Genomic DNA, 23905 nt, shown 5'->3' on the forward strand with positions numbered 1-23905 from the left:
GAAGTTAGCGCTTGTGCCTGTTGTCTCCTTGTGTCGTCCGTCTTCTGCGCTACACGAAGTCTCAATTTCGAGGACAATGTAAATAACATTGGTGGATCTGCTCAACGAACACTCGGATTTTTGAAAAGTAAATGGGCACATGCAACGCTGCAGTCAACCTTCGGGCGTATGCAGCCGTTGCCCGTCCTTCTTTGAAATATGCTTGTATGATATGGGATCCTAAAACAGGATCCCAAAAACAAATACCAGTACTGGAAATAAATAAACTTAATTTTGCGCAGACCGCTTTCATGTACTACTGCAGCAAACGCAAAGTAAGCATCCCATACATCCCATGACCGCCTCTCTCTCCGAGGCCGCGCCACAATCCTCTCGTGAATAGGCAGAATCAGCGTGAACAAACGCAGCAATTTTTCACGAACGTGTCTGTTGAGGGGGCACACACCGGTCAAATGTAACACCGGGTGATATGTCGAGCCTACGGCCCGCGCACGTTGAAAGGCAAATGAAGGACTACCAAGCAGGGCATCTTCCACGCACCACGCTCGTTGGCAGCGCGATTTCTGGGGTGTGTCGGCTGTGCGAGGGCGTCGGCAACGGGTCTGAAGCGAAGACGTGCAAAATGCCGAGTGCAGAGCGGGGTCGATCTCGGACTGCAGCGTTGAGCGCGCCTTATGGGCGAGGCGGCGGCGGGCAGGCAACGGAGCCGCCCGAGGTCAGTGTCGCCTCGGAGACGCGTTCACCTCCCGGAAGACGACGACACGCAGTCGTGCCAAGTGCCACGCGTAGCCGGGCTTCGCGGAAAACGTGCGGCTGGCACAACTTTCTCGCGAGCCTGTCTGCATTCCACTTCTGTACCCCGCTTGTCTTGGCTAAGGGCACATCTGTAGACGCACGCCTCGCTCTCAATTACCGTATTTGCATGGTTCTAGCATGCACCGTTTAACAGCCGAACTGTTTAAAGGCCAACTGAAACGAAATTTTCGAGCGCCTAAATGAACTGTTTTCCGGTAGCGTCACTTTAACAGGTGCCAAGTGCAAAATTTAGAGGCCAAAATATGCGTCGCTGCATTGCAAACGAAGTCCGAAAATTGCTATATTGAAAACCGAAACGGGAAAAAATGGCGGCCAATACAGGCAGCCGGGAGTTACGTTAGAGTTCAGAATCGAGTGGGTGACTCCGGCGGGTTCACCCACAGCTGCCTGTGAGAAGACGGCGCTCAATCAAAGTGTTTCCGGCTGCCCATTTCTTCAATAACAAAAACCATGGGCAAAAAAAATGAAAGAAGCGTACAGCTTCGCCACGTTCACGCGTAACGCGTGCAAGTAGCGAAGCTGTACGCAATTTTCATGACCATCACACGAAGTTTTAAGTCCACAATTGCAACCGATTTGCTTCTTTGCTTCCGCAACGACCTTTCCTCCATCATTGTTGCTACAAGTGTGAGCTTCCTTCAGTTTTTTTTTTTGGAAGGGGTAATTAGAAACCGGAACGCTAGGCACACAAAAAAAATCAAGATTTTAGGCGCCTATAATATGCACTGAAAAGTGTCAATTAGGGGTATATAAGCACCAAATGCGGTCATTTAAGCACATATAGGCTCAATGCGTGTTTACTTCAGCAGCATATTTTACGACAAGTTTTTGAATTTCAGCAATAACAGCAGACAATTCTTGTGCTGTGGGAAAATAATTTTATTTTCTTCGTGAAAACTTGCCACCCAAGAGTGGTTATTTTAACCGATTTACGTGAAATGCAGGGGGATTCGACAACCAAAAAATTGATTGATTGATTGATTGATTGATTGATTCGACTCCACGGTGCTTGCGTTTGTTACGAAGGTGTTGATTGGTCGCAGTTAGCACAGGACCGGGATAATTTGAGATTCATGGGAGAGGCCTTGGCCCTGCAGTGGGTGTACATAGGCTGGTGGTAATGGTGGTGACGGAGGTGTTGTCGGATTTGTGGCTTGAGGTCAGTGTAGGGTACTGTTGTTATGTCTACTGTGTTCCTGACTGCGGCGGCAGCGGCCCTCTCACCAGCAACCTCATTGCCAGCGATCCCAGCTTGGCCTGGAACCCAGCACAAGACCAGAAAGAGTATTTTGGGATATATAGACACGGTAGTGTTAAGAACCATATTGACAATACGGTTTTTGCATGCCTTATGTGATGCCAATGCACGCACAATGCTCAAGGAATCTGTATATATGATTCGCTTTGGAATTTTGTGTTGAAGAATGTGTTGTGAAATGAGTAAGATGCCATATGCTTCAGCTGAATAAATTGTCGTGTATGTGCTCATGGTTCTGCATGCATCAAAGTTTGGCCCATGAGCAGCGCAAGACACCATGGTTGCAGTTTTTGATGCAGCACTGTAAAACTCTGCACATTGATATTTATCATCCAGGGACAAGAAGTGCTGCAAAATTGCATTTTTGGTACCCTCGTTTTATCTATTGTTATGAAAGATAAGCCACAAGATACCGGTTGAAGGTGCCAGGTTGGTAAACGTCAGTAAAATAGGATGTAAAAATGTTTGAAAAGGAGATGTTGAGACGAGAAGCTTCCCATCTCACTTTAGGTGAGAACGGCAAAGAAACGGACGGGAAATTTACAAATGGTGGATATGTGAATGTATCGCTTAAAACAGGTTTAAGAGGATGGTTATTCAGCGATGAAATTTTAAACGCATAAAGCAAGTCCATTTACGCCTGTTGTTCCTCAAGGCACCAGTTGTTACATTCAGTATATAGACTTTGGACTGGGCTAGTGCGGTCAGCACCCGATGCAAGGCGAAGCCCCAAGTGTAGCACTGGGTCGAGCATTCTTAATGCCGTTTTTGTAGCTCACCCATACACGACAAGCCATAGTTCAGCCAGACCTAACCAAGGCAGTATACAAGCGCAGCAGGAGTTCTTTGTCAGCACCATACCATTGGTGTGAGAGAACTTTAAGGATATCCATTATTTTGAGATATCTATGCGGAAGTTTCTTGATCTGAGGAATGAATGCGAGTTTGTTCCTGGTTCACAGGAATTGAAATGCCATTGAGAGTAATTTCAGGGTACGGATGGATCCCACACTTACTGGAGAACACCACGCAAGAGCTTTTTCCTGAATTGAGTTTAAAAGCCCAGCTTGCAAGTTTTTTTACACCAAGCTGGACTTGACGTTCAGAGATTGACATATTACATGATTTAAAAGATATCTGGACGTCGTCTACATACATAGAATAAGACATTGTAGGTGGCAATGCCTTCCCAAGAGAGTTCCTCTTAACTATGAAAATGGTGCAGCTTAATACTCCACCCTCGAGGCACCCCGTTTCCTTGCACGTGAATCCTCGATGCTGCACTACCAACTCTCACGTGAAAGGTTCTCTCCGACAAGAAACTAACAAGGGTGTTTAGCAAGTTACCCAAGACACCGAATGATGAGGTCACTAAGAATGCGTAACGCCAAGCGGTGTAATAGGCTTCCTCTGTGCCGAAAAACACCGTAAGGGAAAACTGTTTATCCACGAAGGCATCCTTGATATACGATTCAGTGCCACGAGTTGGTCGTTCGTGAATCGCTCCGCCCTGTAGCCTGCCTGGCATCTCACGAGGGCGCTATTGTACTCAAGAAAGTACACGCACGAGCCTCCGGTTTATCATCTTCTTGAGAAGCTTACACAGGCAGCTGGTCAGGGCAACGGGTCGATAGTTGGCCGGAGAAGAAGGGTCCTTCCCCTCTTTCAGGAATGCTAAAACTATTGCTTCCCTCCAATCCTTGGAATGTGCCCCCAAAGCCATAATTTCTTGTACACATGTATGAGCGTTTCAAGTGTATCTAAGTGTAAGTGTTGTATCATGGTCTGCGCCCGGCGCTGAAGGCTTACATGTACTAAGAGCCATCTTCAGCTCATGAACCGAAAAAGGGGAGTTGTGTGAAGTGTTCGATTTATTATCGTCAAGTAGGGGCTTCTTTTCGCTGGACATTTTGTGTTTGATGAACGTGTTTGTGTAGTGTGCAGACCTGAACACGTGTTGGAAATGTTATGCAAGTGTGTTATTACCCTGATCTTCCAGTGTGTCCCCAGTTGAACTCACCAGCGGTGCTATTCCAGAAGGCCAGAGATAGCTCGGTCCCGAGTTTCCAGCTGCTCGAGTTAACAAAGCAGTGATAGTGCAGCATCTGATAAACCTCAAGCAATACCGGCGCAATCGCGCGGAGCACGCTTAGCATTATCAGCGCGCCCAGTTGGCACCGCTCACGTTGAAAAAGTACAACTTGCGCTAACATCCGCGTGCAGCACAGTCTAGAATCGAGTTGCAATATACACTCCATTATGCAAAGTAGATAACCCAGCTATTTCTTTTAAAACTCCGGCTTGGCCCTGTAAGGCGGCGCGGGGCGCTTCTGATTTTCTGGGTGTTCTGTTCTTCCACTGAAATCTGTTTGCTACGTGTTTTGAGGGTGGCTCCAGTGCAGCTCAGCGCAAGCACAAAACAAGTAAGTGAGGAAGTTCACTGTAGCTAAAGGAACGCACCCTTCTTCCCACTGTCACACTGACCGGCTTTGTTTACGTGCGGACGGCGGGAGTAGTATCAGACACCGCCCCTATTTAGCGTGTCATGAGCGTGATTCACCATTTTACAAGTGCGTTTTAGACGTTGAAGGTGTGTCATGCGTCGTCGATTGTGTTTTTGCTGTGTATGAATACGGCTGCCGTAGGAAAATCTTGTCGTCTTGGCCGCTCCTATCGTCCGGACTAGAGCGAGCACTTCATTCGGACCGACCCCTCCCCTGTGACTGTGCAGCATTTGACTGACGGTGGCCTGGGGACGTCATTCGTTCATTGTTTTCTGCTAAGCTTTGCTAGCAGAGCATCTAATGCAAGTGACTTCGTGGCTGCGACGCTGCCCCATCGCTGATGTGGGCGCCATGGCAGCCATAGTCGGGTGGGGCTTCGGTCGCTACGCCGCGCCCACGAATGGGCTGGGTGTGTGTGATTGACACGAGAATTCGGAAGAAACTCGGGAGAGATATTGCGCGGCCGAGTTGAACTCGTGACGCTCATTTTTGCGGCTGCTGCGGTGTGGATCATGGTTCACAGTCGCCGTAGCAGGTATATATCTATACCGACAGTTTTAAATGCAGAGCATTTCTTTAACTCACGATGTCACCCGGCGTTGTCGGCGTTGGCGTGCCTCGGCGTCCGCAACAGCCGTTCCAGGTGCGCCCTCTCTCCCACTCCTCCTCTCCCGCATCACGCTACCCTCCTCGCTCTCAACAACAGGTCCGCACCCCTCCCCCTACACTATATAAAAAAATAATACTTACCGGCGCCTGGTTTCGATCCCACGACCCTGCGGGCGAAACGCAAGGTACATGGTGCTCTACCCACTGCGCCAGAAAGCCGACACAGAATGGAAGGCTACGAACGCGCCTTATATCCTTGACTCATTCAAACTACGTCAAGAAGCTGCTGATACAATGCATTCACTACCTGTGGGCGGAACGCGAGGTACATGGTGCTCTTCCCACTGCGCCACAAAACCGACACAGAATGAAAGGCTACGAACGCGCCTTATATCCTTGACTCATTCAAACTACGTCAAGAAGCTGCTGATACAACGCATTCACTACCACCAACTCCGCAAACACTAAACGTTAACGCAATACACCCACCCCCTATGCGACGCATTTACTCGAGTCCCCCCCGCGGGGAGATGGGCCCGTTTTCCTTTAGCGGAGGAGAAATTTCAAGCCCTTTTTCGGCTCTCGAAAGTACTGTGCATTGGCTGTGCAGTCATGTGACACCCGACCGACTTTGCGACGACTTTGAGGCGGTTTTCCCTTCATAACTGCCGAGGAGCAAGTGTTGCGTGCGCTACGGTTTTACGCGACGGACACCTTCCACGGAATCGTTGTTAGCGACCGCACCGACCGCCCTCAGTCGACAGTCAGCCGGTGTGTGCGCTACAGGATTACTGCAGACAAGTTTATTGCCTTTTTTTAGGTGATTAGCCGGACATGGCTTCCGCAGGTTCTACCATGCGTTTATCCGTCTGCAGCCAGAGCATACGCTTCAGTCGTGCCCACGGTCGCCACCGCTCGATGGAAAGAAGGTTTCCATTGAGTGGCCGTACGTACTTCCGTTATCGTCTGTTGCAAAACTTTCCGATGTGGCGTTGCATGACCCCGAGCTTCATTTATCGTCAGCGCGGCAGACGGTTTTCTTGAGGCGTTTCGTGTCACTTTACTCGCACGATAGTATGTAATCAACGGCGTGTGTCTATTATCGAAGGTGATCTTCACGCATTTCAACGGGTTTTGTCCAGCGTCTTTGTCGTCTGGCTGGAAGCGGATCATGAAAACCTAAGTCACGTGGTATTTTTCTTCTGCCTCCGCCTCCGGGTCGCCTCGCCGATGCCTCGGCGGCTGGGACATTGCGAAACACCGTCGCTCCGGCGCCATTTCTGGCTGCGGAGCCACGGAGCTTGAGTGCCGGCTTTATCGTACGCGCCAGCTAATAGAAAAGTAAGAATTAGCCTCTCGTTCCGAACAAATGTCGCATCGGTGTCGCTTTAGGTTGCTTCTCAGTGCCGAGGGAGGGCAAAAGACTTCGTCCGGGAAACACGACGCAGAAAGGAGAAAAGTTTGGTTGCACTGATTTGAACGGGCATACTTCAGGCCGACGCTGCCATCACTCTTTTGCGAGGTAAGTTTCTGAATGCTTCTTCTTGCTTTGTTAAATTCTGCGCTAGATTGAGCGGTCACTTACGAAGAAATGCGTATTCCCTCCGCGACCGTCGTCCACCCTTTGTTCTGAGTAGGCATTGCGCGCAGCGACGAGTTCTTCGAGTCATAAGATTTGCTTTGGATAAGAGGCCGTGTATTTGTCATGTGGGCGCTTAACTTCCGGCATAATTATCAGCAGCGTAGCATGTTCAGTCGGTTGTCGTAAGGTTTTCGTGACGCGAGAATTGTTCACCTGAATTCGCGCTTGTTTTGGCCGACGGCAGCTTGCGTCTGACCATGTAGCGTGTGCGTTCCGAGTGCGTGTAAGCTCTTTGTGGCGTGAAGTCATGTTTTGTGTGTTAGCGACCCGGGTGGTATTATAATCCCGTTGTTTTGACATTGGAGGGATTTGCTGCGTAATATGTGCTTGGTCGGTGCGGCGCAAACTGAGGCTGTTACGAGAAAAAAACTTGCGGCTAGGTATAACAATTTCACAACTTGACGTACGTTTGATTCGCAATTTCTGTTATCGTTTTGTTAAATTCGTGCACGTTTGAATGGCCACTTGAAATGCATATTCGCACCGCAACGGCTGTAAGCCCTTTCTTCCGTGTATGCACACAGGACCGTTAATTACATCTTACGTTTGCATTACACGCGATGCCCTACATTTGCAGTGTGCGCGCTTACTTCATCTTAGTAGTCAACGGCGCAGCGTATAAAGTCATTGCGATAGGAAGCAAAATACACTGGGCGACTATATTATTTTCAGCAGACCTATTTTTGTCCAGCAAAGCACTTGTTAAACGGGTTTAGTGTAAGCGAGTTGAACGTGGACGCGGCACTGAGCAGATGCGCGAACACGAATTTGACCATGCTACGGTGGAACGGTCACTAGCTCTCTTCTGCAATGCATGCCTATATTTCGGAGTGTTTGTGGCGCATCTCAAAACTCGGTGGTGACATTTTTTTCCCTTCTCAATAGGAATATTTCACGGATCAATTTGAGCAACGGATATTGGAGAAGCTTGGCGTTAAGAAACTAAACCCAAATGTCACTCCCAGCATTTTTTCTCACAGAAAGCCACGTCAGCAGCACAAAGCCACTTGCACGACGTCATTACGGACGTTTGTTCCAATAAAATATCTATTTGGTGGCACCAATTCATTTTTGTGATATACCTTATTGTTTTCTCTTTTGATAATCATCGTGACATTGGTTCAGTTTCGAATTTATTTGGGGTGTATTCCTGTGCTAGTGCAATGTACAAATATGCCACAATATAATCCCAGCACAAAACAATTCTTTCCAGGTGCCTCCATTAATAACGGCTCTAAACGACCGTGTCCGGTAAAAAAAACGTATTGCATTATTAATTAACTGTAGTAATTAGTTACATAATCTGTACCTAGAGGGACTCGATCTCTGGTTCGTATGAGAACAAACCGGCCACAAATCTAATTTCAGTTTACCTGATCGACTGATCGCAGTCTTTTCTGGAGCGTAGTCCCAGAATTACAAGCCTGCTTTTTTCACTCGATTCAAACATGAACGTACGGCCGCAAGTGCAGTTTAGTGTATCCGGCTGCGAAGTCGGGGAAGCAGGGACTTTTCACGTCGCTGTACGTGCACACACGCACAACAGCATGTGTATATTTTTTTAATCTATTCATGAAGGTCAAAGAAATATTTCTACAAAAACGGCAAAACACTCTAAACTGCGCGGAATTAAGGTAGGATGTAGGTCGTTAGTAAAAGCGGGCGCAGAGTGAACGCCGCTAATGATTCACAACCATCGTAAGAAAGACGAATGCAAGGACGCCAGCGAAGCTCTCGAACGACGGCATTTGCGAATGAAGTGCTCTGTGTGCTGCCGCGAACCGTGCGCAAGCCCTCTGGGCAGTGATTGCACGACCACAGTCACGCGAATGCAAGAACGGAACTACCGTAGCAGAGCAGTTTGGAATGTCCACGCTCGATCCTTTCGCATTGACGAGCTATCCTGAAATGACAACGCACACCCAGCCTTGTTCTGGGGCGCTATTCCAGAAGGCCCGTGATTGAGTGAAACTGGGGAAACAACGAGCTCTAGCGACGTCCACGTAACGTAATGATAATATTTCGAGGCGAAGTTCAAGCGCTACAAAAAATCGCACCCATCCACCCCGTGAATGTGGTTGGAAAGCAAAGCTGTAAACGGCACCCATAGTGATTTCCCCTGCGACGTCGCTTAAATTCACTCACATCGCTCTACAAATAGCAAAACCAGAGAGAAGTGAAATGCACCTAACCAAACCATTTATTACTTCAAAGAGATATTCTTGTTAAGGTTAAATCAATGCATGAAGCATAAACGGTGTTTGGTTGAGTTGTATTGGTGTAGCACAAGAGTGGAAACTTTTTTTATAAAATTAAAGTAAGCTCCAACCCGGTGTTAGACGATCTGTCTTCTGCGTCTCTGTGCCGCGGACGGAGGCGACGAGATTTCCGGCAGAGAAAGCGGATGAGGAAGAGATACTTCTGTTCAGATTTCTGAACGGCCCAGAGTGCAGCCCTGGGGAGTGATTCCTTCTTCTGTGGGGCCCATATGCAGTCCGCGCGGCCTGTGTTCTGTCCACCCGCTGAAGCTGGGTAGGTAGAGAGGGCCTGGACAGCAGCATCTGCCATTGCTCTTGTTGGGTAGTTGACGGAAAGAGAAGAGGGTGCTCAGGGGTAAAGTCGCACACCCCAATTACGGGGCGGAGTGTTCCTACTTCTGAGCAAAATTTACATTCAGCGTCGTAGCGATTCGGATACATTAAAGGCCTATAAACGGTACCTCCGGTGAGGTCGTTCCGTTCCGGCCAAAATCATCCCGGCAGCCGGAACGCCCGGCGATCGCCGGGCGTTCCGGCGATCGCCGGAACGATGGATTACGAATTTCTGTAGAGTTTTCATGGAGATGTTATGGAGTCACAAGAAATACTACAGAAACTCATCAGGAACTCTGAGCTTATGGAGTTGCCCCCATAAAAAATCTACAAACTTTTTATAGCTACTTCTCCACAGAAATTCATTAAGAGCTAACTCTTCAACACCTCTATAAATATTCTGTAGAATTTCTACAGTCACTTTTCCATAGAATCTCTATGAAGTTAAACAACTGAAGGCCTCTATAAAGACTGTAGAATTTTTGTTGTGACTTCCCCATAAAAGTTCATTAAGAGCGAACTCTTCAACATCTCTATGAATTATCTGTAGAATTTCTGCCGTCACTTCTCCATAGAAACTCTGTGAACTTAAACAACTCAAGGCATCTATGAAGACTCTGTAGAATTTTTGTTGTGACTTCCCCATAAAAGTTCATTAAGAGCAAACTCTTCAGCATCTCTATGAATATTCTGTAGAATTTCTACCGTCACTTCTCCATAGAAGCTCTGTGAACTTAAACAACTCAAGGCCTGTATGAATACTCTGTAGAATTTTTGTTGTGACTTCACCATAAAAGTTCATTAAGCTTCCACTCATCAAAGCCTCCAAAAAGACTATAGAATTTCTACAGTTAGTTCTCCATAGAAAATCTGTGAACTTTAACTCAATTATAAGCCAGCTCCCCAGCACTTTTATTGTTTGCCATCATAACTCGTGTGTACCAGCGGCCGTCCTTCCATCCAAGCAATACGATACACGCGCGCACACACACGTACTACACGCGATTCACGCGTCGCGCGAGCGTCGGCGTTGATCGGCGTCGTCGCACCATCACGCAGGAGAGCTGCAAGAAGCCGCAACCACATGCAAACGCATGGAACAGGCGAAGTCATGCGTCAACCACTGCGTCGACGAACGTTGCTGAGCAAGTTTCAATGAACTCGATCTGCAGGACTTTTAAATTATTTTTGATCGTTTATGAGAAGTTATTTCAATTGTTTAAATGCAGTAATTAGCATTCGAGATTTGCCATACAAAATGCACTTTCTTTGCTCTACAAGAATGCTTGCGGGCCATTTTTGAAACGTTGCAAAATGTATTTCAAGTTATCACAGTCAAATCTGAACAAAACAACACAGCCTCATGAACAAAGACGCACTTCGAAAAAATTCCTTACAACTTGATGTCCTACCTAGAAGTAATGTACAGACTGCTTGATGACTTTAAAGCATGAGGAAAACAAATTTTCAGCGCTGCCTTGCTACTGAGGTTAGTCAGACTTAAAAGGCAAGGTGTCCTGGTACCTTTTGTTTACGCCAGTACAAAATAGGTGATCTAGCTATCACCAAAAAATAACCGGCACTTTGTGTGAAGATTCGAACCTTTGACCTTCAAAACAGTAGCCCAGTAAATACCGAACCTCACGGAAGGAGGTAGGGACTTAGTGCAGAACTTCGTATACAAGCGACATTGCCAACAAGCCTTGTAAGTTTCTTTTTTTTTTCTTGGGGGGGGGGGTCATTGTCGTCAAATATGAACAAAATATGATAGGATGATGAACGAAGACGCAATTAGCACAACTTTACTTGCTACTTGATTTAACCTGAGTGTATGTACCGACTGCAGCTTCATGAATTCAAAGTGTGAGCAAAGCAAATTTCGGGGCTGCCTTGATAGTGAGGTTACCGTCGAACGTCACTTGTAGGTTAAATTGCAAAGTACTCTGCCTTTTTTTTTTGTCTATGATACCCTCATTGCAAAAAAAAAAAAATTGTCTACGATTCGAACCATGAACTTTCAAAACATACCGCAATTCCCGAAGCGCCTAACCACTCGACCACGCCGGACGGTACGCGCGTACGCAGGAATTTGGTACACTAACAGAGGCTGCCAACGAATATTGTCGGATGATTTGTTTTGGTCGTATTTGACAAATTTCAGCAGTGATAACGCTTGTTTCTTCCACATCGATCTTGGCGGCAAAGCCAATTATGCTAATAATGCAAGTGATGTAACCAAAGCTCCCTTATTTGAGCCAAGAAAAGAAATCGCGCTTCATCGTTCCCCCTATGCAAGCTACGGTAGCCGCGAATGAAATTGAATGCGCCGCTAGATTTCTGGCTTTAATAAATTTTGTTCGTTACGCACCGATCTTGCAGACAAGCCCATAATGCTAACACTACAAGCGATGTAGCCAAGTTCCCGTATTTAACTCGCAAAAAGCTATCCGAAATCCCCGGTCTCCCCGATGGAAGCCAAGCTAACCACGAAGGAATGCGCACTTTCGAACAGAAATAGCTTGTAATTTGCCTCAAGGCACCCGATTACCGTAGGTTAAAAAGAAATTGATTGTTTTCTGAGAAAGTAATGACTCCAAGCCAGGAGATAGACATGGAATCCGGACGATGTCGTCTGCTTTCGGATGCTTCCTGGCGCTCCCGCGTCAGCTCACGTCTCCGTGCATTTGCCGACACCGTCAACGCGGGGCGATGTCGACGCGCGAAAGTGCGGAAAATGCGCTGCTATAGTTGATGACAGGGTAAGAATGCAGCTCCGCCCACAAGCGTTGTTTGGCCGCTAGCTGACTCTCCGCGGTTAGAAAAAATAGTTCTTTATATTGCAGCTGTTTATACCCATGATTACTAATATGAGCGGCTGACAGTATAACCATCTGATTATAATGTCGTTTATATATGTTTCATTCCGAAGAATGAATGATTTTCACAGGAAAAAGAAAAAGTCGTCCTCATTGAAGACTGGCTCAGGAGAAAATAAATTGCTCACTAAAACAAAGGTTATTCTTAATAGAAACTATTTCCGGTGTGTTTTATGCTTAAATCAAAGCTATCTGTGATTGTTTTACTGTTAGACAACAGAAATAAACATATAAACAACGCGCACACGATTTTTTGGGTCTGAATAGTTAGAATTTCGACCGCTGTACGTCGCTTAGCCGTCGTCTGCTTGGAGAAACATAATCAATGGTCGTCGTTATATTTTGTAGGGCTCGTCGCAGTTCGACCATTTCTTCACTTCGCGTGTGCAATCATTGTCAAGAAATGTAGTCGGTACAATATCTTCCACAGCCATCATCACCGCTAAATCAAGCGTCGTAAACGCAGGGCGGAAGAAAGGGGCGGTTCGTCGCCGCAATGGCTGGATGCAGTGCACGGACTGGTAAGCCCAGGGTGAAAAGGAAACCAGCGGCGAAAATTCATCGGTGTCTTTCAGAAATCGGCCGCGATATCAACGGGCCACGCATTGTTCTATGCGACTGTTTCGAACGTAGTGACGCACTGCAAACACCTATCGCGGCGCCGCACGCAACTGTGGACATCGCGATGCCGCATAAGGTGTCCTGCCTTGCGAAATCAGCTGTAGGTGCGAAGAAACAAGCGTTATTTTGTTCCGCTTAAACGAGACAACACCGTATGGCGCGAGGAGAGAACTGCGGGATGTAAAACGTTACAAGACTAAGCATTTCTACTTCACGAGACACGCGAGTGGCAAGACGCTCTACGTCAGTTGGTTAGACTGACAGTATACAGTGTCATGCTTTCAATCCAGGCGACCATTTCCGAGGTGTTTCCCGGCGATGTAATAAAAGATCTGCCGGCGTTTCTTTAGTGTCATATCACCACCCCGCAGTTTACAGTGTAATGATAACGCAGAGAACCCCAACTGACGGTGAAAATTGATAGAAAAACACCCTTAAGCACTAGCAGCCGCCTAAAAAAATTACTGTTGCGAGCTTTTACGGAAAAAAACGAATAGTGACCTACAAATGCATCCGTCCGAAGTTCGTTTCCAAGTTGTGCTACATTCAACTTTCATTGGCTTTACACTGATGTGCAGCAGCCTACCGTGAGGATATTTTTATTGTTGATGAGGCTTTTGAAATAGCATACATAAAGAAAATATTCGGTTCAACATGTAGTTGCTTTGCAGCCATGTCATGTCAAGCTTTTGGGGAAGCATTTTAATTTCTGATAATCTTCCCGAAGCCAATAATCTTCCCCTATGTACACCAAACAGTGACGTCGAACACTGACTGCCCCATACGAAACCTGAACGAACAGCTATACAAGTGCACTCAATTCTTACTGCACCTATTTAGACAACCACACTCAACAGGCCCAATGATATGAGTATGAACGTGAGATCTAAGTGAATTATTTAAAAATGTGCCGACATCTCCATGTAAGCATTTCCATTTTATCCACTTCTGCAACCAATCAGAGCACCAAACTGGAACAGGGAGAAGAAATATTTAATTCTCACTGCTCCTTGTCAACGTGTCATGGGCTACTGCACAAGTATTTTCTATTCTTACCACACTTTCCAGCCAGCAGCAGCAAAGTGGCACCCTGAAAGCCTGACATTGGATCCATTTTGATTTGCTGCACAAGTGTTTTCAATGCCTAATGCAGCTTTAAAGCCAAAAGCAACAGTGTGTACATGAAAAGCAGTAACTTCACAGCGTGAAGGTGTGGCATGAATTCATTCTAACGTACTACATAAGCATCTTCAACTCTCACCACAACTTCATGGCCAGAAACTACAATGTGTGCGAGAGAAGCAGCGATTTCATAGCCTGAAAGCGTGGCACGAATTTATTCTAACGTACTATGCAAGTGTCTCCAACCCTCACCACAACTTCATGGCTAGAAGCTACAATGTGTGTGTAAAAAGCAGCGACATCACAGCTTGAAGGCCTGGCATAAACACGTTCCAACGTATTTTATTAGAGCTTTCACTTCTTACCATAGCTTTCTAGTCAGAAGGAACAGTTCAACCTTGCAAAGGAGTTACATAGCATCTTGAAGAAGTGACGCAAAATCGTTGCGACCTGCTGAGTAAGTTTTCCAATTTTTACTGCATCTGAACCAGCTGGAAGCATCAGTGCGTACAGAAAGCAGCGACATGACACTCTGGAGGCCTGAAGTTTAACCATTTTGATATGCCGCATCACTGCTTTCTATTATTCTTGCAGCTGTATAACCAGAATCAACAGTGCATGCTTGAAAAGTATGAACATAGCATTCTGAAGGGGTGACATACCTCATTTCTACCTGACACACAAGTATTAGCAATTATTGCTGCAGCTATTCAACCTGAACCACCTTCAGTCACTGTTTGAAGGCTCTCCACAGTTGCTGGAACAATAAAAACATCTAAAAGTGGGAAGCGGTGTTGAATCTAAATTAAAGTATGCTCCATGATAAGACGCTCAAACATGTCCTCCACTCTGTATAATAACAGTCTATCATGACAGAGACACTGGAAATCTGAATGTCTGCCAATAAACTGTAACCCCTTTGTTGAAACTTAAACTGCACAAGCACCAAAATGCAATCATTAAACTACAGCCATCACTATGAAACACAGCTGCAATAGACAAATTTTTATAACTCATAAAGCCCATCACACAAACTGCATGAAAATAAAGGGAAGATAAACTATTGGTTCATTCCTACTAAACGCATTCAGCTATTTCAAAACAACTTTAACAGCTGACGACACTTATGAGAAATTCCACACTGCACACGAAATACGCAGCCTCAGTACATGCATAGTCAGTTTCTCTGATGCCACTAGTAGCGATGGAAGCATACGCACCATAAGCTTAGCAGGCATAATAAAAAGCAGCGCGCGTGTGTATTTTTGGCAATGTATAAAAAACTACGTGGTCATGTTGCGGGGCGACACATTTCCGGCTTCCTTCAACGACGTGGTTCAAATTTCAAAATCCAGCAATCATGCACTTTCAATGTTTATTTAGCCCTCTTATACGTTTCAAAAATGCTACTGATTATTACGACCAACCAATGAGTCAAGAAACGAAACGCAACCACATTTGATTACCTCAACAATACTCGCACTCGTTCATACTTTTGTATGTTCTATAACGTGCTCATTGGCACAAACAGAACGCCATAGGCACCCGTCTCTCGCAGGAAGGCAGGTTCATACCGATTTTCTGAAAGCCACCCAACCCAGTCTCGGATAATTGTGCACGAACGTTTACTTCTTCGCGAGTCCCTGCAATAATGGTTTAATCATACCTGTTTACGCCAGGGGGGAAAAACGCCACACCGCTGCTCCGTTCGTACCCCGGCAGGCTAAAGCAATGCGCGAATCGGCAAGGAAAGATACCTCACATTGTGTACGAGATTTCGGCGCACGATAAAGATCCCCAGGTGGTCAAAATTAATCCGGAGCCCTCCACTACGGCGCGCCTCATCGCCTGCGTTGCGTCGGCGCGTTAAACCCCACAATCAATCAAAAGATACCTCACATTGTAAGATTTGGCAATCGTCTTAATAACGTGTTCGGCTGTACGAGCGGCCGTATCCGGCCAAAAAACATGCCGCACACGTTTGCACGATCCGCGTCGGGCCGGACGCACACCACGTAGGCCTGCGCTCAACATCGGGCGCAGCCTACGCTCACAGCAACAAACGAAAACGCTTGCAACTTGTCACCGCTACTGCCGTAGACGAAAGCAAATCGCATTATTTCTTCACAAAGGTTGCGTTACACCGACACAATTTCCACAATCACACCAGCAACAGATGCAGCTTCGACGCTTTCCCGTTCTCAGATAGAGTTCGTTGACGACGTTCCGAGTACGTAAAGCAGCCCACCAGTGCCGCCACGATTTCCTCACGTACGTACAAACCACGACGCGGCAAGACACACACGGGACAGGTGACGATAAGCGGCTTCCTGATGCACTAATCACATTCGTAACACAAATCGCCTACAGAGCTGTTGGTTCTCGGCAACCTCGTTGTCGCTCGACAGCGCAGCAGCGGTGGGGAAGCGAGCGCGGCCATTTTGGAAGTAGTTCTCCTTTCAAACGTACGTCGCAGGCGTCACACAAATGGCGAGACGCCATTGGTTGCGGATGAACACAAAATCCCTTTGATCTTGAAAAGCCGCTGCAGAGTTAAGCTGTCACCAACTATAGTGGTAGCGGCTAAAGTCTTTCGATCGGCGTTTTTAGTAGCGGCCTCAGAACAAACCGTAAAATTACGGCGCCCGCAACCCCACGCCAGCCGTAATCTACATTGTCGGTACAATTACTGTTTCCTTTAAAAAAACCCCACGCTCAAGCTTTTCTTGTATATAATTGGCAACTAATATCTGTATTTACCAATAACTTGGGCATCTATTTCGCCACGCGTTTTTTTCAAGGTGGGTGTCATTTCAGGAACTAGTTTTTCCCTCGGACGAACATGAGACAGCAAAGTGCTGCGCGGCGAGCCCGACCGTCCTATCTGCACTCCGTATCGGTGCGGGTGCTACTGGCCGTTGACGGCACGGTTGTGCACGCCTTCAACTTTCGTTGTTTCGGTAATTTGACTACCATGGATTTATCTACCGGACGAAGAAATACTACGAAGTAGTGAAGGTAAGTGAGTACTAGTGAACTTTGTTCTCTTGTCATATGTATTTATCGTAGCAGAGTTGCTCGCGAACTGCGGTCCGCGTAAGCGGTTAGTCCTAACGATTTCACTGACTCGCTTTGTGCGTTGCGCAGATCTGTCGGTAGACCTTTGTACCTGGCCGTTGCGTGTGTAAACAGAATAAATTCTCACGCAATTTCTAGCACTGTGTTTGGTGAAGTGTGTGTGTGTGTCCTGTTCTGTTTTGCTAGCCGAATGTTTTGATATGAAATGAAATAAGGGAAGCTGGAGAGTGCGAATATGAGAATATGAGTGCGGGTACGATATAAGTGTGTATGCATTAAACGCAAATCGTGTACTTTTAGCATGATATGCACTCTTGGTTTTTGTTTCGTTTTGCAGATGCCGTTTTTTTTCCCGTCATAATAGTTTTCAGTTAAAAAACGTGCACAATAAATTGAATTATTGCCGTGCGTGTAGCATTAGAATAAAATAATAAATCGAATGATTTCCGAGCGTACAGCATTAGATTAGAATGCCATCTGGATGTTTTTTTCGCGTTTTGATTGAATAATTAATCTTTTTGAACGCTCAGTTTGGTCGTGACATGTTGGAATGAACAAAGTGTATGGAACCCGAATTTATTTGTAGCGTCAGAACTACACGCATGTCGTAACTGGTACAGTAGTATGAGTAGCGCTGGTTGCGCTTCGTACTGTTACTGTAGCATCGCAAACGTAAATTAACCATTCAGAACAAAGTAAAAATATTCAAGAATGGCTGTTAAATTTGGGTCACTTACGGAATTTCCAGCTTAATGAATTTTAGTGTGCAACACACCTTGGTGATCAGAGTAACGCAGCATTTGGGATTTCGCAGGTTTAAGGCAGAGTATGATTCTGGTGTCTGGCCTGTCGTTTGCTAATAACTTACATGTTGCAGGCTGCTGACTGGTGCAACTTGCATTCAAAATGACTTCTTGGTGCGGCCTACTTCAAGGACCGAGGCTGTTTCCTAATCGGGCGCCGCCGACTGTTTGGCAGTCTATGAAAAAGTGGGTGAACACGTTTCTTTTATGGTTTTTACAGACCTCGTCTTCCTGTTACATGCACAACGGAATTTCAGTGATCTGAAGTCGTCATTTTTTCACTAGCGACTCTTTGAAGGTGTTTAAGCAATTTTACACCAGTGCGGTTTTTGGTGATTATTTGTGCAGATTAGATTTTTTCCGACACAACGTAGCACTGCGAATGCTTGATGTAGATTTACAATCTAAACAACACAAGGTACGAGCTGACTCTCATTTGTTTATTGCACACTAAATGTATGTATATACTGAACTTTTGTGGAGACGCAGATGTGCTGCTGTATCTCGAATGATGCCAACCATTTCAAGAGGTTCTTTCGGCCACGGCAGCCAATTTTGGAATGAAAGAAAAAAAAAAACGAAAGTGCCGGCACTTCATTACTGCACCCCTCAAGACCAGATATAGCTTCAGCGCGTAGAACCCCCAAGTTGGATTTATAAAGGCAGATCATCCCTCTCGTCAACCGAAGCAGTGCGCGTAATGATAAAAAAAACTTAAATATGCATGAAAAAACTTCAGACCGATTCAACTTAACAGTAGTGCCCTGCTGAGCATCCCTTCATAAAAGCTTTAATGACCTTGTGGGCTGGTTGGTATCTGCTTTGCCCTAAAATCCTAGCCCCACTGAATTGCTGGTCACGATTGCACGCCCCACAATGGGGAGGAAATGGTGGGCAAGTGGGCCAAATCGCAATTTTACCTGTCGCAAGTGGTCAGTGCCCATTTCGTTGGCTAAATCATTAATGCATTGTGTGACGCAGAGAAAAAAATAAATCTTGGTTCAACACCTTCACACAATTTTTTCTTTTGGATGCACATAGGGATGTCGGGAAGTTCGGCCTGTTCGAAACGCCTGGCATTATTGAAGCATTTGGGCACCAGCGCGATATTTCGGTGCATATATACATTCTTTGTGTTGATGAACAGCTGAGAAATAGCACTTGTTCTTGTCCTGTGTTTTTGCAATTGTGAGCTTAGGTCCAATTTTCATGCTGTTTTTTTTTCATGTTTTACAAGCGGCAATTTGCCTGGTAACATATTCTTTTGCTAGGAAACTTTTTCAAGCATCAAGCAAGTTATGGCTTTTTGCAAAATTTACTTGAAGGATTTATTGCGCTGTTTATTAGGGTTGACGGGATTTGACTACTGTATTTAATGTAAATTGTGAACACTTTCTACTCAATATTTAGTGCCAGTGTACGTTTGGCTGCTCCAATAAGAACATGAACAGTAAAGAAAAGGAAATATTTCACATACATATTTGTGCCTGATGACTATTCTGTGGGCGTGCGAAGTTTGGTTGGTTATAATTGTCAGGTGACGACTTATCCGTAGCCGTGCACATTGATAGGGACATTTGAAACTTAAAAATTACTAAAAAAAAATTCTGTTGTCTTTTTTGCTGCTATTAAAGCTCTAAATATGACAACATGCATTATCCGTACCTGTGGCTGTTCAAACTTCCTTCACAGATCTCTTCATACACAGTAAGCTGTTAGTATAGCTCCAGCTTTGAAATATTTGGTTCAATGCTTACTTAAAAATTTTTGGACAGAAATCCTTGTTAGGGACTTTCACGTAGTGTGTAGCAATTGGAGTTTATTCGTCTTCATTGCGTTTCTTGCAATTGTGCATGTCTATATCCTCAGCACAAAACCGACAGGACAGAGGGAAAAGAAAACATGGGACGCGCTCTGAATGTCAACTAAAATAAACTTATTGGAGTTGCACAAAAATGTATACCCAGCATGCATACAAAAAATGAGAGAAACTTAACCCAATAATGCCCGAGGCTTTCATTGGGGTAAATTTTGTTTTTGTGCATCTATTGGCGGCATATTTTTTGTTTAACTTCAGAGCCTGTCCTGTGTTTTCTTGTCCCTTTGTTCTGTATGTTTTGCACTGTGGAGCTGATTATTTACCAACATTACTACAGTTGTACATTTTGGTTTGTTGGCGCTGCTCATGACAAAATAGTTCACCCCATTGCTTATTTTTGCTCTGCTTTGGCTCACGTCTCCCCACACGGACAGCATCCTTTGTTTTATTTTTGTTCTATTTGGCACCCTTTATGGCAGCACAAGGCAGGTCGTTTTCTGTGCCGCTTAGTCTCTCCTCCTTTCAACAGTTTTTTAACCTGCATTAATTTTTTCGTTGAAACGAACCGAATATATTTAAGGAAGCTCTGTAACTTTTCTTTGTGAATTTGTGTTTTTCCTTATGTCTGCCCAAGGCTGCCTTGCCAGCATACAAGCAGTGTTGACATGAACCACGCTACCAATGGTAGTAGGTTGGAAGAGTTTTGCTTATATGTATTTCATCTTCAGGCTGACTATTATGGAATGTCCATCATGTCATTAGTGGTTTTTCGCATTGGAAAAAGCTACCGTGGTAAAAAACCATGAATGAAAATTTGCTCGAAGCCGTACAACACTACGTGTTGCTAGCTATAGATTACTATGCGTTCAAAATAGCTGACATCTGAGCATAAATTGTCCATAAATTACGGCAACTTGTTTCCTGCACATCGTTTAGAACAGTGGTTTTTAATGTGGATAGTATTTTGGATATTTCTCCTCTATCAAAGCGGGGGATCCACATGTTCGCCCGCTTAAGCGGGGGATCAAACTTTCCTTCGCACGTCTCAGCAATGAATGAATTTGAAAGCTAAAAAAACGTCAAGGCATTGCAAAATAGCTGATGATAATTGATACAGAGCAGACATCGAAGCTGCATAATAGCCGCTTACAACAAAATAATAATCAGTACTTTTTACACTTAGTGAGCTTTCCTTGTACAGCAGTGGTCCTGTGGACATCTATATTGCCTAAAACAAATTGTTGGGCTTCTCATGTGTGCCAGCTACTTACAACTGCACAAGACATAACAACGGACATATACAGAGAATGAAAATGACAACCGCATAGGTGTCCTGTGTATACAGGCGCACAAGCTATTTAGGTGTCCAAACATTATTCATAAGTGAACCCAAGTCATTGGTGCTTTTATTGGATAGCTTTTTTTGGCAGGTAGCCTGTCATTCTGGGGATTCAGATAAAACTTTATTAGCCTTTAGTCATTTTTGCTGGTGCCGAACGTCTGGTGACATGAGGTGGCTTTTTATACTGAGAGATCATGTATATGTGAGCAAAATCTTTTGAATTACTACCACTGCTGGTATGGTTCATGTAAAAATAATTTAGCACACATGCAACCTTAAAAAATTCAAGCTATGACACAAGTATTCAAATGAGAATTAGTGTATTCTTGCTAAGAATTTATCATCAAATTAGCATTTAAGGAAATTAAAAATGGGCTAAATATCAGCATCGAAGAGAGTCAAACTAAAAACAGAACTTCAGCAAAAAAAGGATACTATTTAAAAAAAAATGTTACTTTTGATATGTTGTATTCTGATATCAGCTTGCTTTTTCTTTCTTTCCAGCCTGCACATGTGCCAAGTTTGCCGTGCCACAGCAGCTAATCAAGGCGACCCTCCTGTCCGTAGTGTTACGGAAAATCAAGGCTGTCGGTCAGTCAGCTGCATAGTTCTGTCTCAGAATTAAATCGATCGTGAGTCGCTGAGTTTTGTCTCTGCTTGTATATTTCAGCAGCTTTGACTGGCTGGCCTTTCAGCTAGCTGTCGCTGTCTGACTAAATTTATGTGTGACTATCAATGCTGCCGATTTACATCTTGTGACTGCAAAAAATGCCCCTATTTTGCCCAATAACACTTACTTGCAGCAAAGCGTAAAATGTGTAATTATGTATCAATTTGCCGACCTAGAATATTCATGTAGTTCAGGAAACCCATTACAAAAATGGCAAGAACACGTCAGGAAGTACGCAGAAATAAATGAAGAAGCTCTGTAAGAATACGTCATGAAGTACATAAGATGGCATCATAAAAGCCATAGAAGTGCATCAAGAAGTACACATAAATCTACTTAAAAAGGCTGCAAAAATACATCAGAAGTTCTACAGAAAATCACTCGTCAAACTCTCTACAGAAACTCCATGAGAAGTGCATCAAGAAGTACGCATAAATGTACGTAAAAAGGCTGCAAAAATACATCAGAAGTTCTACAGAAAATCACTCGTCAAACTCTCTACAGAAACTCCGTGGCCAAATACTTGTTGAAACACGTCAAGAGCTCGTCAAAAAAATTCTTCACAAACTACAAAATCTCTACACAAGAGGAAGACAAAACTCTACAGAAATACATCAAAAACACAACAGGATTTTTTATGAGGGGAATGGCGGAAGGGGTTTAAACGGTCTCTCCGTCACACCGCGCACTCCGGCGCCGCTAGAGCCATCTTATTGGCCGGCGAGTCCAATGACGTGCGTGCAATGCTTTTACTTTTTTTTATTAATGCGTGCTCGATTCGAAGACGTTTATTGTGTACTTTCGGCGTTGAGAGGCCGCGATATGGATTTACGCGAACTTCAGTAGTGTGAGAGCAGTCTGGAAAAACTAACCTGACCTGGGCATTGGTCGTGCTTGCGCGAGAAACGCGCAGCGCCCCGCGCCGTGTGTTGCACCTGGGCGTCAATATACAGTGTGTTGTGACGGTAATTGGAACACTTTAAAAATTTTTTCTGGGCGAACCGCCGCTCTGTTCGCGCTCAAACTTCACACGAAGGTCGCATTTTGTGGTCTATTTTGTTTGACACCGGGAACAATGATGGTACTTGCCTGTTTATCCTGAAAATAAATAAAAACGATTTTCGCCTATGGGAAAATGGCGCTGATTTGGACGTGCGAGCCCGAAAACCGGGTTTTCTGATCGCCTGCTAGCTCATTTCTAGGTCAATTTTCTGATCGTCTGCTGCACCATTTGGCTCCATACGTGAATCCCAAATGTGCGTTTCACTCTGCAGGTGGTTCTGTCGCTCAAACATCAACTTGCGCTGGCTCGCACGTCCAAATCAGCCGCCATTTTCCCAAAGGCGAAAATCGTTTTTATTTATTTTCAGAATACACAGGTAAGCACCATCGCTGTTCCCGATATCAAACAAAATAGACCACAAAATGCGACCTTCGTGGCAAGTTTGAGCGCGAACAGAGCGGCGGTTCGCTCAGGAAAAATTTTCACAGTGGTCCAATTATCGTCGCAACACCCTGTATGTGTAAAGCACAAAGCTACATAACAAGCTGCCAGCCGGCGCCCGCGCGACTGCACAAAGGCAATCGTAGGTAAAAACTGTCTGCAGCTGATTTTAAGCAACGCACGTACATACCGCGGTTTGCTGTGCATGTTTACGCCATTTGTTTAGATACCCTTATTTATCATCGCTAGGCAGCTACTCCAGGATACTGATTATTAAAACCAAACAAGCCGCGGATCTCGTTAGGGGCGGACGGATCTGATAGTACAGTGAAGCTAGAAGTGTCTAGTTCATATCGTAGCATCGCCCCCGCTCCCCCGCCGACCTCCCGCTTGTCATATTCGACCCGTAGCCGTAGGACACCGCGAGACGCTGCCGCTTCCAATCACTTATTTAGCCTCCGCAGAAATTTAGATCAAGGGTCATAATATAGTTTTAAACCTACAATTTCATTACCCAACAGCGCTTGCGCAAGTTTATTCAGCTTAGATTTTAAGTGACCCCAGTTTGCGAACTGTTCAGTCAACTGGGGCGGGTGGATCGACATATCCCCCCCTTAACAAGTACCCATCTTCCAGCCTCTCCCTCACACAAACCCCTAACAACTCCACAATTCCGTTAATATTTTAAAATGACTGCAAACCAAGCAGCC

The 23905-nt window shown here is 45.2% G+C and overlaps 1 long non-coding RNA gene across 1 annotated transcript; it reads left to right on the top strand.

Moving 5' to 3' along the window:
• Positions 1–16765: 16765 nt before the first annotated feature.
• On the top strand, positions 16766–21725 carry LOC144152235 (uncharacterized). The gene is made up of 3 exons (XR_013319114.1): positions 16766–17057; positions 17995–18106; positions 21586–21725. It is a non-coding gene; the product is annotated as an uncharacterized LOC144152235 (long non-coding RNA).
• Positions 21726–23905: the final 2180 nt, after the last annotated feature.

The sequence above is a fragment of the Haemaphysalis longicornis genome, unplaced genomic scaffold, assembly GCF_048455015.1.
Source record: "Haemaphysalis longicornis isolate Haplotype H1 unplaced genomic scaffold, Haemaphysalis longicornis Haplotype H1 scaffold_9, whole genome shotgun sequence".
In the NCBI taxonomy this organism is placed as follows: domain Eukaryota; kingdom Metazoa; phylum Arthropoda; class Arachnida; order Ixodida; family Ixodidae; genus Haemaphysalis; species Haemaphysalis longicornis.